The sequence below is a fragment of the Panulirus ornatus genome, chromosome 13 (assembly GCF_036320965.1).
Source record: "Panulirus ornatus isolate Po-2019 chromosome 13, ASM3632096v1, whole genome shotgun sequence".
NCBI lineage: Eukaryota > Metazoa > Arthropoda > Malacostraca > Decapoda > Palinuridae > Panulirus > Panulirus ornatus.
The window spans coordinates 12,290,597-12,309,595 of NC_092236.1; the positions used below are offsets into that span (position 1 = coordinate 12,290,597).

The 18,999-nt window shown below is 45.8% G+C and overlaps 1 protein-coding gene across 3 annotated transcripts in view; it reads right to left on the bottom strand.

Moving 5' to 3' along the window:
• Positions 1 to 702, bottom strand: part of LOC139752759 (uncharacterized) — a 57,790-nt gene extending 57,088 nt beyond the window's left edge. The window contains exon 1 of one of the 3 annotated variants that reach the window (XM_071668653.1): positions 649 to 702. The gene's annotated coding sequence lies outside the window, so the exon portion shown is untranslated. Of the gene's footprint in view, positions 1 to 574 lie in introns of all 3 variants that reach the window. The other 2 variants (XM_071668652.1, XM_071668654.1) reach the window with 2 other exon arrangements.
• Between the last annotated feature and the right edge of the window lie 18,297 nt (positions 703 to 18,999).

The following is an 18,999-nucleotide window of genomic DNA, read 5'->3' on the forward strand; positions in this document are numbered from 1 at the left end:
CAGGTTTTATGCCCCGCCCCCTCTCTTCATCTACACACACACACACACACACACACACACCGTCAATCGTAGTCTTAAAGATTTAAATTCATCACTCCTTACAGGAAGGGTTATGATCAATCACTATGAATTATACGATGGCTGGAAGGAGTTCTATCCACAGGTTGCAGTAGCAACAAGCGAAGGTCGTGGATACGGGGACCTCTCACCTGACTCTGCCAGCTGCGTTGCAGACGCACCGTTGACCAACACACACAAAAACACGTGAGACACAGCAACAGCCTCTATTACCAACATACACTCCCACTTACCAATCAATGAGACTCTCAACTGATATACACCAACACTCAAAGTCTGCAGTTAGTTTAAATGTGTTTGAGGATGATGATGATGATGATGTCGATGGGTCGACGTTCCACGCCAACCAAACCTCGGGTATCGCATACTAAGTACAGCAGTTGGTCACCGCTCGCGGTGTACAAAAGAACGAACACACGTCGTTCAAGAGTATATTTTCCTATGCCTCTTCTACCACACACACACACACACACACACACGTTTTTGACATCCGTACCACATGCACTTTATTCGTTAACGATGAACTTTAGGGGAGAATGGGTACCAGCAACATGTTAGTGCGCAGCGTACCGGAACCACACGAAACAACCACCAGTTACTCTTAGACTGAGGCGTACACCTGCGACATCTCCTGCCGCGCCCGATACAACCCTCCACCCACCACCACTTACAAAATTGATCGGGCCATTATTTTGGGTTCTCAAGTAACCAATCTGGTGTAATGAAATTATCAATAATTAGATAATCACATCGAAAATATATATACATAATAAAAACGTGATGTCAACAAGAAGATAATCCTTCGCTCCGCTACGAGGAAAGACTATTTGGCACCTCAATCTGGAACTGCCACTTATTGCCAAAAGTCATCGGTCGCTCCCACTATGTTCCGTCCACGAGTTTTCGTTTTCCAAACTTTCCTGATTGCTCCACAATTTATGCAGCGTCAGTGAAGGCAATGTCTTGTAAATTCTCACCAAGTAAAACTCCAGATCAGTTAACGTGGAGTCTGAATTATGCTGGAAATATGGATACAGGTTACCACCATCATCATACCATTACGTGAGATTTATACAAAGCACTTTTTTTTTCTCTTTTCTCTCACTGTTACCCCCTGAAAATGTTTAAGTGTCATGGAAACGCTGCAGTGTTGTGGTGGCAGCGGTGGACACGGCCTAAGACAACACACTTCGCAGCCCATCACCAAGAGATGCTCAACGGATCAACCCCGTTACCAAGTGTACCTGTGAGTGTGTGTGTGTGTGTGTGTATGTACTAAAGGTATCGAGTTAACGTGTGTCCCCATCTATATAAAACATATTCACAAAGGTGTTATTCAGGAAGTGAGTGCGACGTATTCGCATTCTGAGTCATTATTGGCGTGGCTGATTAACACCGCCCACCTGTGAACCCACCGAGCGTGGCCGTAGTGGCCTGAAGGTGGGTGGGTGGATCGAGAAGGAGGGAGGGAAGGGAGGAGGGGTAAGGGAATGGGGGGAACCTTCACATGTGTTAGGATGCAGCAAGTGTTCCATGTGCACGACGCTTTGACTCAGCAATACTTGACGTACGGCGGCAGCTGCAAGCCACACAAACAAAACACTTGGACAACATCAATGCCACGAAACTGTAAACAAGTCGTCCACGACCTCCATTGGTTAGAAATACTCACCCACTTACTTAAAAGAAATATAATATCAAATCACTTTAGAGGGAAAAATAACTCTAATTAGGTGTATACAAGTATGACGTACGCTAGTTTGACGTCCTGTAAGGGAAGGCGGGTGGCAGCAGGTATTACGTAACTATTTGAAGGGTGGAGCTTTTCTTATTTTTTTTCTTGCGACACCTTAGCAACAGCCGAGGATTCCTATCATTACGATGACCAGCACGTCAGCTCCCTGCCAAGTGTGAGGTTCCCAATCACTACGTTCTCATGCCCCTCTGGCCTACAATCCTGGAGCTATGTTATCAAACATGGTGAAATTCTGCCTAAGCACGAAAGATTCCGATAAAGAGGGACAAGTTTCGGATGAAGTTGTTCTGTCCCAGGTGGAGGAAACCAGTTTCCAGTACAGTAAATGCGTTTCAAGTGAGCACAGCGGAAAATACTACGTCAGTTGGAGGACGGCCACCGTCTCTGCAATCATCACTTGCCCGCGACTCTTGGTTCGAGATATAAACAAACTGTTTCATCTACGTATACACCAGTTTATCTCGAATCGTTGTTATTCTTCTCTTTTGTCCAATGTGGGGTCTATCTTGCGTTTGTGACGAGTCGCAGGACCTTACCTTGTGCCCTCTTTAACTTCAGCATGACTAAATGTAATACTTCTTTATAACCCATGCCTTCTCGTCCAAGCTTGGTCGAGGGGTTTGCTTATGTCACTCAGCATGACTGTAGGTTATCCCTTGTCCTCTAGTGACTGCATTCTTGTCCCTACAGCGATCGCAGTTGCAGAGGTGGCGCTCCTAACCCTCCAGAAGCAGTACTGACTCTGGTAGTAGCCATACGCTTTCTAGCAATGAGCTAGATGACAAGAAGGGGTGGGAGGAAACCCTCGAGTGAGCAAGGAATACCTAAGCATCTACACTAAGACACGTGAGGAGGAGGACCAAGGTATGGTGGACGAATTCAAGAGCACATGGGTGACTGCAGTTACAGAATCACACCTGAGGAAAGCAGGAATGATAACCATGTCCATGAGGAAATCACTGACTGGCTGACTCATAAAAGGGCAAGGAGCATCCCACATCCCACACCACAAACTCAGTACGGCTGTCCTCTCTAACAGTCGTGTCTCGATGACCAAGTAAGATGTCGAGGCTTAACGAACAGGATCGCACCGTCGTGCCCAAGAGTTTACGTCCAATCGGTGCTATCACGAAAACAATAACAACGTCTGTGAGACGCCCTTCGTCTCTGGGCTGGCACGCCTTACGCCTCTGACCTGACGCACCGTCTTCCATAGTAAACGTCTAACGTTGCTGCTGCTGCTGTTGTTGTTGTTATTGTTGTTGTTGCTCCCCCTCCCCTTTCTTTGCAACGGAGAAACGACGAACATGAGCCAAAAGAGTAGCTATTAATTATAAATTGTTTAGTGGAGTGGCGGTGCTGGAGAGGCTAGCGTCGAGGGGGACGCATTCCCGAGGGAGGCACTAAGGTAGGCACTCATAATCTTTATGTTGCTACGCCATTATGGACCCTTCTACCAGGGTGGGGGACGCTGAGGCGGAGGGAGAGCAAGGAGAGTGGCCGGGGAACCCGGTGCTGGTGTTACTGGTTGTAGTACACAGAAATGTGGTGCCTGTGGTGGTAGTGGGTATTGTGGTTGTTGGGAGGATGCTGGTGGCAGGGGTTACGATAACTGTAGAAGTGGAGGAGGAGGAGGAGAAGGAGGAGGAGGAGAAGGAAGAGGAGGAGGAGGAGGAGGAGGAGGAGGAGGAGGAGGAGGAGGAGGAGGAGGAGGAGGAGGAGGAGGAGGAAGAAGAGGAGGAGGAGGAGGAGGAGGAGGTAGAAAAGAAGGGTGTGGATGAGGAGGAGGAGGAGGAGGTAGAAAAGAAGGGTGTGGATGAGGAGGAAGAGAAGTCAGGAAGAGGTGGTAGTAGTGTCGGCAAACGTTGATGGAGAAAATGAATGATGGTGGTTGTTGTGGTTGGTGGTGTTGACTACTGTGTCCCGACTGATGGCCAGTGGTAGGTGCTGGTGGTGGTGTACAGTACTACTGACAGTGGTCCAGGACGTGTGTGTATTGCGGTAGGTATGGTCGCTTTACCGACGAAGATGTGGTGAGTATGATGTGGTGAGTATGATGGTGGTGAATTAACAATCTACCCTTCACTTCTGCATCACCACAGTCTTTACCCTTGCTTCTGTGGCACGACACAACCTTTTCCCCTCCTCCCTTCACACACTTGTTCTGTAGAACACCGACACAACTCTGTCGCACAGGTCCTGTTGCGTGACGCCGTTAATGCCTTTCAGTATATCACATTCAGAATACTAAACCACCCCCCAGGGTGATTCACGACGTCCAGGACACACTCCGTAATGGCTCTCGTGATTAGAGTCACGATTACGAGAATGTTTTTACTTTCGCTTGAGTCACACGTCTAATCTACCTCACACGAGTCCATGTCGCAGGCAAGGGCTGTGTTGATGACGGGATCAACTGCAGATGGAGTGGTTGAGGTCACCAAACCCAGTTTTGAGAAGGGGGCCCCTCAATCAGACCATCCCTGCCAAGGATGGTTCAAATCGGCCCGGGAGCTTCAGAGATCCTAACACTAGAAAGCTAACGGAAAGACGATGCCGGACGCTGGAACTCAAAGCTAAAGCTAAAACAAAAGGTAAAGCAAAAGCTAACAATAGCCTTTGAGAGAGCAAGTTCGCAAAATCCAAACTGCTGAATAAATCAAACAGTCGCTCATGTTGGACGTAGTTTTTTCAACACCCGCAGACTCGAGGTCTTCTATAATTCAGTGGCGTAAGTGCAATATTAATCGTCCCCCAGCAACACCAAGCAATTTTCCGTGGTCTGGGCTCAACCTGAGGGATAGAGTCAACGATCGTTGCTGCAGACGACCAATTGCGTTTTATGAAGATAATTTACCAATAGTTTAAACGTATATATATATATATATATATATATATATATATATATATATATATATATATATATACAGAGAGAGAGAGAGAGAGAGAGAGAGAGAGAGAGAGAGAGAGAGAGAGAGAGAGAGAGAGAGAGAGAGAGAGAGACGGGATTTAGAAACACCAAAACTCCTTTTTTTTAGGGTCAGGGTTTCCTTTCCTTTCCATAGAACACAAAATGCTCTCCAGGCAGCAGGATTCGAGCCTCTACCACGTGTGTGTAGGGTTCAAATCCTGCTGTCTGATGGAATCATAAGTGCTATATGGTATACTATCAAGAGTTTTCCTCTTGATTAAACAGTGAACAATTTGGATGACAAGAGATCATTACTGCTCCACTGCGGGTGATGTGCCTTGTATTGAAGGACAGAAATATAAGGGTCGGTATGAGATGCATCTCAATGTTTTTGAAGAAGAAAAAGACAAAGAAATTGCTCGTAACTTCGTCCCCACCTGCCGGAGATTAACCCTACCTTGACACCGTCTGTCCTCCAGCCCCAACATTCCCGGCCTCAATGCACGAACGTGAAGTCACCATACGTTCACAGAACCTTAAAGTCGAGCACTACGCTACACCCACCACCAACTTACTGACGAAGCTCAACACGACGTTCTACGCTGAGCGAGTCAAACCTCCTCTCAGCTTTCTCATCGATCATACTCCCGGCAACATATAGGCACCACTGCTACGAAGACTTCTAGTACGTCTCTCTCGTACCGACGCCTTGCTTCCGACCGCATCGCAACCCTCACTGTCTCACTAGACCCACGTTTCCTCCAGGATGTCCCGTTACCAAGCTCCTCAGTGTCCCTTAAAACGATACTCTAAGCTTGGAGGAAACATGCCATCATCGCCATCAAGTTTCTATAAATTCCTTGTCGACTCAAGGACACTTGGACTCCCTCCACGTGACAACTCTATTCGTCTAGGTTTCACATATGCTTCCCCACCCTTCCTGGTTCTCCTCGCTATCCACCACACAACGTATTACGAGACGCTCCACACTATGATAGTCTTCCCAAGTCTCTCTCCATGCATTACCCGGACCTCATGTGGGAAGTTCGAGGAGAAGCTATGGTACCACCTACCCTATGTCTTCTCCTCCCATCTGACGTCTCTTGTCCCATACCTATAGTCTGGCACCACAGGAGCATCGGACCCGCATGGGCTGTACAGAAACCTCTCCAACCAGAAATCGTGTAAAAGACTGTTTAACCAACGTCTTCAAAGCCCCAATGTTTACATTGTACAGTATGTATTTTCTTTGCAGAGTTTCAGCCCCTGAATGTATATAACTCATTCAAACATTACTATTACCATATGTAAGATCGCAAGAGACACCGTTAACGCGGAATGGTTCTTTGAATTCAGAGGGAAATTCAGGAGAGGACGGAAATGAAACAGATACATGAGAAGCCTACTGAAGAACGGGAAGGAACACTTCTTCAGCATCAGGGATGAGGATACGTGGAACTAGCCTAACGAAGAGCAAGTAAATGCAAGAAGTACTGGATATTTCGAAAACCTATGTGATAAAACTACAAGGAGAAGAGATGGACCTTAAAAATCTCTCTCCCTATATATACCAAAGGGTAATACCAAAGCACACACACGTCCATACAGTGATGAGTAATAAAACAAGGAAAAACACATAGATATAAGTTGATGAATAAAGACAAACATATGTTCAAAACCATATCCAACTTTCTAACGTTTGCATTTTTTATTACTTGTAAGTTTAACATCGTACGCATGTTCCACTGATGGCTCAATGTTAACCATGTAAACCACCATTCCTGGTCACTTAAATCACCAATGCACCCTCAAGATTCTAACTCCATTGAGCTATTCATTTATTGAGAATGTTGTGCTCCTTACAAATAATGACCTCGAACGTAACTACAATTCATCATGAGTACCGAGTGGAATCTCCCAAACTGTTGTCCAATCAATTCTAAAAAAAAAAAAATCTGTCAAATAATCAAATTTATAATTCTGAATAATCACAAGTTTTAGAAGAGTTTCGTAACTTTATCATCATGCACATGTGAGTGATATTTCAAACGTCTTCTCTTGTTACAGCTTCCAGCGCCCTCACTTGATTCACCAAAAATAAGAGATGAAGCAAATGAAGCGAGAACATCAGTGTTTACCCTAAGAAAAGTTACGTTTTCTATGGAACGGTTCATCTTTAACCCCCAACTACGACAAATGGTTGTAGGCGTAATAATGCTCAATTTCGCACAGTCGTCATAAAATATCATCTCCAAATATCTCTAATGATCAAAATTACATCCTCTCGCGACCTTTACTGTCATCAAGCCAAGACCCTTGTCCCTAACCCGGTTATATATCTGTAACACCCACATCACAACTGAGGTAGGTGGAAGTTGTGAACATGTCCTGATGTAGTATTCATACACAAAGTACTCCAAACCCGGCGGTAATATTAGTTCCAGTCAAACAAGCTCCTAGGTGAGGATTTAAAAGAATATTATAAATGTTTCTACACATTAAAGATTTGCTGAAGGTTATATATATATATCTTAATATTCTGACTGAAGAGTCAAATGCACTAGCAATCTATTTGCTCTCTGAAAACACTGGTTTGAAAATAATTGGATTAATTGTTATAACGTACGTACAGTAAAGGCATATCATACGAGGGGAACTGCGTCTCCTGTGTTCTACAATGCTTCAGACACTCTACAGGCATTAAATTACGTCGTTTATAATTGAATTTTTTCTTAATCTAAAGAAGAAACTGGTTTAATCCATAAATTCTAATATTCCTACGATATTCCAGCTGTTATGTGTAATGACAAAAATTGATAATAGGCAACGCCCTATTTATCTATCATACTTTTTATCATCAGCCTGAAAACACAATAACAGATGTCAGACATGAAGTTTATCTTAGTAAAAAAAAAAAATGACCGTCTACTCCGGTTTCATATCACTATAATCCTCCACATCCTCATCCTACACCTTCTGACTCAGTATCTTTTATAACCTATGACCACCGTCCATGCAACCTCACGTCTCTCGCTCCTCTTTCCTCGTCATGTGCGGGTGACTTTCTCAGTATGATACGTACTTCAACAACAGTCGTTGTTTCTACAACCTGCGAATATATATCTAAGTGATATTTTTCCCATCATAAAAGTTAGCTCAGGACTCATTGGTTTACCATCTGCATCTGTTTATCGACCACACGAAGTTTCCATTTCCAGACTTCCCAAAGTCCTCTTCATCATATCTCTCGTAATATGAGCATAAAAGACATCAAAAACTTAACCAACTTCCTTTCAGCATCAACCTCTTGGTATTAAGACGATTTTGTTACTTGGCATTAACATTACAGCGGAACTGTACAGCAGTGCTGGTATGTTCTCATAACGAACAGCATATTCATATTCCAAGGAAGGGGGTCTTCTTAGACCCACACAATCTACATCACAGGAAAGAAAAAAAAAAGTGTGCATACTCAGTCCACACAGCTGGTGGCAAGAGACAAAGTAAATGCTACCGTCACCTTACACCACAAGAAGTTCCACACATTAGCCTGGTAAACATTGGAAAACCTTGGTAAGTGTTGATGTACAATAAGGCGACACGGCAGGAGGTACATTGCAAACATAGGTCTATTGCGAGTCTGGACGTAAATACGAAAACAATGTACCCCTCAGGTGAAGCCACTGCACCAAAGCACATGACAGACACTGGTGATGTGGTCTGCCTCACGCACCATCCAACATAGAGCAATGCATAAGCAGCATTCGAATACCCAGGCTTTTAATCTGCTAACTGTCTTATCCCCAGACTTCAGCCTTAACTGTCCTGAGCCTTGAACGCAGTCAGCAATCACAGGTGGGGTCACCACAGACGGTCAGATACCCCTTGTGAACCACAACCGTCCTGGCCTCAGTCGACCTCCTCTTCTGCCACTACCCCAGCGTCCGTGCCCACTACCAGCATCCTGACTCATCCCCACACACACACACACATGCCATTCTTGGCGTCAGATATTCACTCTCGTGTAAGTTCCGTTCTCTGATATAATTCTTGTATAAGTCATTTCATTTTTTCTTCCCCCGAAAACGTCCTTCGTAACACCGTCACATCTAACCTTCTCCCAGAGAGATTCCATCTCCTCCCACTCTGGCTACGAAACTAGGACTCCCCACGTACCGCTGAACCTTGGGACAACAACACGACCTTGTATTTGCCATGTGACAACAACTCAGGGGTTGTTTCCCTGTCCTTTGTTCTCGGCGTCTGTGCTGCACCCCCAAGCCTCACTCTGTGCCTCGCGACGCATCACCTCACTGAACACCTCACTCCCGCCCTCAGACGACGGGAGTTTGCCCTGTCACTAAGACAGGTGTTGTTCTCCGTCGCCCTGGCCTCTAGTGGCGGCGACCCCCACCTCTACCCTCACTGTTTGCACCCCACACACCCTCAGGGGACACACACACACACACTCATACTCTCCTCATATTAATCCTCACAAACGGTCTCGCCTCTCATCATTTTTCTTTCTGTTCTCGACACGTCGTCTTCTTTTGAACTATTGTCGTTTTCCTGCTCACGACACCCTCCTGTTCCTGTCAGACCGGGCAACAGGGTGGTCCTTACTATCTCATCCTTCTTTTACACTCTCTCTAATTTCTTTAAATTCTTCCGCATTCCTATAACTCTTTCCTCCCTTTTGTATTCTGTGTTCTAAGCTCTCTCAATTATCTTCCACACTATCCTCTACCCTCTATCCTTTCCTCTCCTTACAACCTATCCTTCTCTTACGCCACCTTTCCTCTCCCTTTTATTTTCTATTCCATCCTGTGCGTCTCTTCCTCCCTATGGCACTTCCCGCGCGTCACACACTACCACCACCTCCATCCCTCCAGGTACTTGCGTACTCAGTCGTCTGTCATCCTCGCGTACATCAATATTTTCATTCTCTTAATTGTCACACTGATGCTTTCCCTTCTTCCACAGACGCGAAAGCTTTATACACACACACACACACACACACACACACACACACACACACACACACACACAAACACACTAAGTAAATCTAGTTACCACACAAAGCTACGTACCCTTTGTGGGAATCAATTTCACATAAGCGTCCTTAACCCAGGCCCCGCACACTGGCGGAGGTAGTGATGACCATTTTCTTTTCGGGGCAAGAAAATGGTTAAATTGCCGCCCACATAAGATCAATACCAAATTAAGACTAACCTATGATGACGAAATAGTGATGATGATGATGATGATGAAGTATCATCATTATGATAATAGTATAACTATTATAATGACTGTCTAAAAATAGTAATAACGATAACTTACTAGTATTACCAATCATCGCTATCATCACATATATCACTGGAAACATTAGAAAAAAAAATAATCAGTATATGATCATAATCTTGGCCAAATCAATATACCATATAAACTTTGAACTTCCCATCGTTCAGTTCTATTGATAGTACAAAAGAAAATCTATTTTCAATAGGCATATCTACGCAACAACATCATCATACCACTAATAATTTCGTCACGTGTGAATTTCAAATTTCTGTTGTCGTTCTAGACAAATGTGTGTGTCTACGGGCACACACAGACAGACGCAAGGGGAGACTACACAATATCGATATATAAGAAGTGTGCCACGCAATTAAGCATGAAAATACGTCAACTATGTGATTATTTCCTGTTTAACAGAAGCCTGTTTCCTTTATGGATAATTGCATGGGCTAAAACGGGTAAAAGTGACTATAATTTAATATTCTTTTATCTCCATATTTGATCGCCGTTTCCCCGCGTTAGGGCGACAGCGCCAAGAACAGACGCAGGAAGGCCGCATTCGCTCACCTTGTGATTCATGTTGGTCTATATCCCACTATTATACTAATCCCTTGATGTCTAAACCACAGCCCTCCAGCACAGCACGGCAGCCAGACATTATGATCTCGCACTGTTAACATTACTCAGCTGTATTTCTGGCGTCAATGACAAGAAGAGCGCGTGATATTCCCATATATCATATATCATAGGTGTTTTATACGAGATGTGGCACAAAGGGGTTTAATGGAGGCGACGAGGTCAAGCACTCATCCCTATTATCATCTCGTCTTTTTTGGATCAAACAATAGCGAGAACAATAGTTCTTTAGCGAGTTAAATCATCATTATCAGACTGTGGCCCATCTATCTATCTATCTATCTATCTATCTATCTATCTATCTATCTATCTATATATATATATATATATATATATATATATATATATATATATATATATATTCCTATGAGTGCACGAGGAAAATGAAACGTTAAGTTCCCAAGTGCACTTTCGTGTAATCACATCACAAGAGAGAATTATAAGTCAGTTGATATACATCGAAGAGACGAAGCTAGGACGCCATTTGGTAAACATGCGATTGTCCAAGATTGTCTTGGGCAATCGCATATATATATATATATATATATATATATATATATATATATATATATATATATATATATATATATATGTGTGTTTTTCTTCATTGTTATCCACTTCCAGACTTACTTGATTAGAGGAACTGCCAACACACACACACAAAAAAAAAAACGTACGGAAGTTAACAATGACATCATCCCGATATATATATAACACGGGCCCAATAATCACATCTCACCATAAGGATGAATTATACATAAGGTCCGAACTTGCAAGATTTTGTATTATTAAAACAAAAGCAAAAAAAAAAAAAAAAAAAGAAAGTGTAAGTTGATGTTGTGGTGGTGGTAGGAGCTCCTGTGATGAGGTTAGCGGTAATCGGCAAGTCTCTGGGGCGCTCACCACGGGCCTAACACACCCATGATCCAATTACCCGCCAACTAATCCAATTCTCATGGCGAACACATAACGAGCGCGCCAACCCCCTCTCCCCACAGCCACACCCCTCGGCCTCATCGTTAATAAATGCTTTATTATCTCCGTGATAACGTCCCATTCACCCCGTATTCTACTCTTACTGGATGCATGGACGGATACAGTACGAGGCTCTGGTGTAAAAATTGAGGGCGTCTTGTGGGGGCGACGGGGTTTAAATAACAGCGAGAGAATCAATCGTCGGCAACTGGGACGTGAGTTTGCCTGGAGCCGCCTTGCCAGAGCAAAGAGCGGTTGGACCGTCAATGGGGATTTAAGTTCTGACGGAGAGGCTCATCTTCGGTCTCTCCTCGCAGCGGTAACGTGATTAGCTGATTGTGTGCCTCGAATATTGGCGCTAAAACACGCCATTAGCTGCCATATTGATTTTGCTCGGGGCTCACTCACTTGCCAGGTGAAGGTGCCACACGCCGCCGCCGGGGTATACTACTACGGTTCCTCAGGATGACTCCTGAGGAAGGCGGAGTGGACGACCGAGGAGGCAGAGAGGATCGTGAAGTGGAGGGTGGGAAGGGACAACAACAGGAGGAAGGATTGACGGAGAATGAAAATTACCTTGAAGATGAGGAGAGAGAGAGAGAGAGAGAGAGAGAGAGAGAGAGAGAGAGAGAGAGAGAGAGAGAGAGAGAGAGAGAGAGAGAGAGAGAGAAGGAAGTATGATGATGGAGAAGTGACCAATACGAAGAAGAAAAGTAGAGCAAGACGAGGAGACGAAGAGGAGATGGAGAGAAGGGCAAGGAAGAAGAAGAGGAGGAGGAGGAGGGTAGGAGGTGACGAAGAAGATGGGAGTCGCGAGGAAGAAATAACGAAGAGATGATACGAAAGGCGATCCTGAAGGAGGAAATATACACTAAGAATAAAAAATGAATAAGAAATAAAAGAGAAGTTGAGACGCAGATCAAATATTTTCACGGGTGGGGGGAAACACGACGAGGGATGGATAAGTGCAGCAACAGAGAGTAAGAGGGACAAAGAAACGAATCAGTGGGAAGGGGTGGGCACGCGAAGGAAGGGAAGGGAAAGTAAAGGTCAAAGGACATTTCAGGAAGGGATAGAGAGACTGAAGAGAAGTGACTCACAGGACGGTAAGATATGGAGGGGAAGAGAAGATAGCATAATGAAGGGTGGGGACAGAGGAAGGGAAGAGGAGGTGACGAAGGGATGAGAGAAGAGGAGAAGAATATGAACTGGAAGGACAACAAACGCCAAGGGAGATGAAGGAACCTTTAGAAAAGAAAAGAAAAAAAAAGGTTATGCATCCCAAAATGACATGACGTCCCTTCGTTTTCTTATATAAGAGGCAAGTGAAGGGAGGCAGACGTGTCATATGGTCGACCATTAACAGGGTCACAAGGCTGGCCGGGCAGGGCGGCAGACATCCTCCTCCAACAACATGAATGAAGAACAAAGAAAAAGGCCGTCAACAGAGGCGGTAATTAATGAACTTGTGGGAGGTGTGTTTGTCTAGCTAATTATGTCTGGATGTGGCCATAATAGGATCCCCCAGCCCCCGCCTCGCCATTCCCTCCGTCTGGGGGCGAGAGAGCCTCCCTCTTCCTTCGTCTGGGAGCGAGATAGCCTCCCTCTTCCTTCGTCTGGGGGCGAGAGATCCACCCACTTACTTCGTCTAAGGGCAAGGGATCCCCCCCCCCCCTTTCCTAAGTCTGGGGTTGAAAGAGTCTGGAATACCCCCTCCCTCCGTCTGAGGGCGAGGGATGGGGTATAGGATCCCCCATCCTTCCTCCGTTCTGAGGCAGGGAAGTTTGGGAGCCGCCTCCTCCTCCTCCTCCCCTCCGTCTGAGAGGAGGAAGGAAGAGATCTAAGGGGGGGGGAAGGGAGTCAAGGATCCCCTTCCCACTCTCTGTGCAGGGCAAATGGGGTCTAGGTTCCCCTACCCTTCGTCAGTATGGTGGTGTGGGGAGAGGGGACTGTCTTGCGTTGGAGGCGTCGAGGGAGGGGCGGGTGGGTGTCTCAGGGGAAAGAAGACATGATAGAAATGAAAATGTTTGGATTATGGGAATGGGTCCTGGGAGCCGGGAAGGTGGTTCGGGAGAGGGGATATGTGGCCTGGGGTGACTGAGAGGAGCTCTAGGAGAGAGGAAGGTGTCCTGGAAGAGGAGAAGAGGCCTGGAGAAAATAGATGTTCTGGGAGAGGTGGGAGAGGAGAAGGGGTCCTAGAAGATAAGAAAGGATCCTGGGAGAGTAGAAGGGGTCCTAGAAGAGGAGAAGGGGCCCTAGGAGAGGAAAAGAGGATCTGGGAGATGGAAAAGAAGTCTGGGGCGAGGGGGAAGGGACGGAGAAAGGGAGGGAAATTTTGGCTGTGTGGAAGAGTCTGGGAGAGGAGGAAGAGGGCCTGGGGATGGGAAAGGTTTCGAGAGCAAACGTCAAGCAAAAGCGTGTATGTGGGAGAGGAGGTGTGGCCACCATCTGCCGAAAATGTACGCACACTGGTCCGCACAGAACTGGCCCTCAGCTGTACTGTGCCTGTGCCATGACCAGACCATCCGCACGTAAGGTTTACTACTGGATATGACTCATCTAATTCAAAACATCTCGAGTGATTCCCATCACCATGATCTTGGCTCCCACACCTGAACTGTTCAGAGCCACTCCCTGCAATACGGTTCTACATGAGCAGCGGATATGTACAACTGCTGGATACTGAAGAAAAACTTTAATTTCACATTGAAAAGGTATATTCAATGACGAACTCCACAGAACATTCTGGCCTGTATATGTCCCATCCTGTGCTTCCCAGTGGCCCCGACACACACACACACACACACACACACACACACACACACACACACACACACTGCCAGCCTCTCCATCCCTGTACGTCACCTGTGGCCACAGGCGGTGAAGGCTTGTCCAGAGTGCAGGACTGGGCTAAGCGGTTGGCTGGCTGGCCTCATCCACGTTCATCAACATTTTGCGGTACGTGACACGATCTTTAAGCTTCACAATGCCCTAAACTCACATTCATCCACTTTATCCTACGTACGTGATCGCGAGAGTCAAGACGCCTGTCTCATCCTCCGAGTTAGTAATACCATCTAGTAGGCAGTGTCTGCGCGGCTTGTGGTCAGCCTTTGACGGTCCTACCTGCTGTCCACGAGGGGACACAGGTGCGGCAAAGGTGTGTAGGGAGACAAAAGGCATGAGAGGCAGGTATGTGTGAAGGGCAGGACGCAAGGGGTAAGAGGCAAGCAGGTGTTTAGGAGAGGATGCAGGTGTGAAAGACAATCAGGTGTGTGGGGCATGGCGCAGGAATGCGAGAGGATGTAGGTGTATGAGGCATGACGCAGGTGTGAGAATGCAGGTGTGACAGGCTAGCAGGTGCGAACTGAGGCAACCATCAACATGGAAGCCTCACCCTTATCGCATTAATGAAAGACGGTTTCCCTTTTATCATCAGCTGTGATCTGGGGATTATACTGATGACAGCTCTCACCCTTATCTCACTCGCCACTCCCACTCCTCTCAAATCTCACCTTCCCTGCAACCTATTCTATCTTTTCCTCTCCCTGCTCCTCACCCAGTCTGCAATACATCAGACTCTCACTGAGTGAATGCACCAGCCTCGCCACTTCCTCGGTCTATATCCAAGTTTATCTCATCCATCCTAATCTCCCAGTGAGTGTTCCCTCCACACACCTTCGCCCACCAGGTGGCTGAGTGGCTGGCGAGTTTCGTGAGGTTGCTGAACATCTACAGCCCAGGAGTAACCGAAGCACTTCACCTCACCACTACAACGGACACACACACAGCAGTCGAATATGGAAGGGAACTCAGATGTTACCACTAATAACAGTCAAATGGTAGCCTGGATCTAAACACCACTCGCAGTCGTTCGTGTCTGAAGACCATTCACGATCGTTAAGCCACCATTTAGTATAAAAGATGGTTAGACAGTTTGTCCTGGTATATCACGAGGAGTTTAAGATGCTATTCCTTAGACAGAAGCGTCCGTCCGTTTGTTTCCTTAAATTTCCCCAACACTGCTGACAGTGGCATCATATAGTGTATGATGATCACAAACCTCGCACGACTGATGATCAAAGACAATGCAAATCAGTCCACAAAAAAAGTCAACTCACATGTCTAATCACGGAAGAGCTCACGTGCTGTAGGAAAGCTAACTGCACGCACAATGTGTAATGATCACGTCAGTTGGGGAAGGGAAAAAGTCGGATGCCTTATTATATCTGACACTGACGCTGCTCAGCTGAGCAGGACGCAATAGTCTTGGGTATCCATACAGTCGTGCTGAAGAGGTGGCGAACACGACTTACACGACTATCCTCCCCAGAAGCAGTGTGTGCTCAAAATACACAAGAAGTATGTCAGGAAACCTGAAGACTTGCAAGCTCCTCCGCTCTACCAAAATCATTAAATAACCCTAAACAAAGCTTCCTCGACACCCGAGAATAATATTTTATTCAACTCAATAAAACTCCGGAATAAAATCCAAAAGTAATGACCTTTTACTCAAGACAAATGACATATATGTTCGTGTGGGTCAACACACAGGTAGAAGAATGCCAGAGATGTGAAGATCTGTGTGTTCCTCTGGTCTTCCAGAATCATTAAACCATTCTAAACCAATCAATCTTCCCACTCAAAAATAATGTTTTACTCAACTCTATAAAACTCCGGTGGAAAAAAAAAAAGTAATTACCTTTTCCTCAGGAGACAATGGCATATCTATGTCAGCCTCAAGGTTCTGGGAGGGACGAAGGGCGACCCATTAAAAATATAGGGTCAGGAGGTGTGACGGTGCAGTGATGCGAGGCTAGACGACCCATTACAATGACCCTCCCCAGCCACTGGACGGCACCTGAAAGAGTCACACATATCCTGTGACGGTAAGGTAAGTAACGCCGTCTACCTAAAAGCGTAAAGAAATAGACACATGATGGGGCACAGCTTCTTCCAGTCATGAGCCAAAGCTGATCAGTGTCTTTCCACAACTCGAAGCATAAACACACACACACACACAACATATTCCATTCTTTTCATCGTTCTGATGAGAATTCATGGTACGCAAAACGTCCTGGTGTTGTAGGGTGGAGGTGCATGAATCGACCAGCCAAAAGATATTCCATGAAGACACAGTGAGAGCACAACCACGGAAGACCGGGGACACGCGATCGAGCCCAACCCTTGTCCCTCTGCATTACTTCTTCGGGCACGTACGTACGTACGTCAGCACAACACATCCATCGCTCACGTCCACTGCAACACATTCCTCGCGGTTACCACAGCAGCCACAGGTCCACCACCCACAACCTGTATCAAAGGAAGTAGAAAACCCGGAATGATTAATGCAAGATAGAAGACGAGTAGTTTCTTCTTTACCAATCAGCGTAATTCATTAAGGCATCGTCTGATTGCCTGTAAAGACGTCCAACGACACGACGACACAACGAGAGGCTCCTCAACCTACGTAGGATCACGTCAGGTCTGCACCGCGACACTGTCGTTGTAAGGATCATTTCCCCGTGTGACTGGTGACGCGGCTGACCCCCTGAAGCACAACGTGTGGTTAGTGTGCGCACGGGGCGCCAGGGCTGGCCCCGGAACCCTCCTGGTGCTGTCCGAGACACTAGCGGTCTCTCAAGAGGAATTTCCGAGGTTGGAGAAACCCAAAGGGCACGCCAGAAGGAGCACGTCTGTTCCAGTGGAAGAGAAACACACACACACACACACACACATATTGTTTTAGATATCTGGGAGTGGATCTGGCAGCGGATGGAACCATGGAAGCGGAAGTGGATCATAGGGTGGGGGAGGGGGCGAAAATTCTGGGAGCCTTGAAGAATGTGTGGAAGTCGAGAACATTATCTCGGAAAGCAAAAATGGGTATGTTTGAAGGAATAGTGGTTCCAACAATGTTGTATGGTTGCGAGGCGTGGGCTATGGATAGAGTTGTGCGCAGGAGGATGGATGTGCTGGAAATGAGATGTTTGAGGACAATATGTGGTGTGAGGTGGTTTGATCGAGTAAGTAACGTAAGGGTAAGAGAGATGTGTGGAAATAAAAAGAGCGTGGTTGAGAGAGCAGAAGAGGGTGTTTTGAAATGGTTCGGGCACATGGAGAGAATGAGTGAGGAAAGACTGACCAAGAGAATATATGTGTCGGAGGTGGAGGGAACGAGGAGAAGAGGGAGACCAAATTGGAGGTGGAAAGATGGAGTGAAAAAGATTTTGTGTGATCGGGGCCTGAACATGCAGGAGGGTGAAAGGAGGGCAAGGAATAGAGTGAATTGGAGCGATGTGGTATACCGGGGTTGACGTGCTGTCAGTGGATTGAATCAAGGCATGTGAAGCGTCTGGGGTAAACCATGGAAAGCTGTGTAGGTATGTATATTTGCGTGTGTGGACGTATGTATATACATGTGTATGGGGGTGGGTTGGGCATTTCTTTCGTCTGTTTCCTTGCGCTACCTCGCAAACGCGGGAGACAGCGACAAAGCAAAAAAACAAAAAAAAAAAAAAAAAATGTATATCATACTTAATCGCTGTTTCCCGGGTCAGCGAGATAGCGCAAGGAAATATACATGTATACATATATTCTCGTATGTAAGACATTTTTACCTGGCATTTTCGACAAGTAAATAAAGATACTTTTACCTGCAGTATGAGGCCTTGAGAGAGAGAGAGAGAGAGAGAGAGAGAGAGAGAGAGAGAGAGAGAGAGAGAGAGAGAGAGAGAGAGAGAGAGAGCAAACATGGTTCAGATTTTACACCACTTCTCTCGGCCAAATGAGCAAACAAAAGGTAATGATAATGATGTAGCGTATCACATACCCTTAATGATAGTCGTCAGCATGTACGGGGGTCTCTCACTCACTACCAGGTGACGAGGCTTACTTACGTTAGCTTACGTTCCGAAAACGATACGCAGAGTTCCTGTCATTTATACATAATCAAACACATACACACCTGTGTGTGTGTGTGTGTGTGTGTGTGTGTGTGTGTGTCTGTCTGTCTGTCTGTGTGTTACGGAAAGAATTTTAAACTCGTGTTGCTCCGTATATATATATATATATATATATATATATATATATATATATATATATATATATATATATATATATATATATATATATTATCCCTGGGGATAGGGGATTAAGAATACTTCCCACGTATTCCCTGCGTGTCGTAGAAGGCGACTAAAAGGGGAGGGAGCGGGGGGCTGGAAATCCTCCCCTCTCGTTTTTTTTTTTTTTTTTTTTTTTCCAAAAGAAGGAACAGAGGGGGGCCAGGTGAGGATATTCCAAAAAAGGCCCAGTCCTCTGTTCTTAACGCTACCTCGCTAAC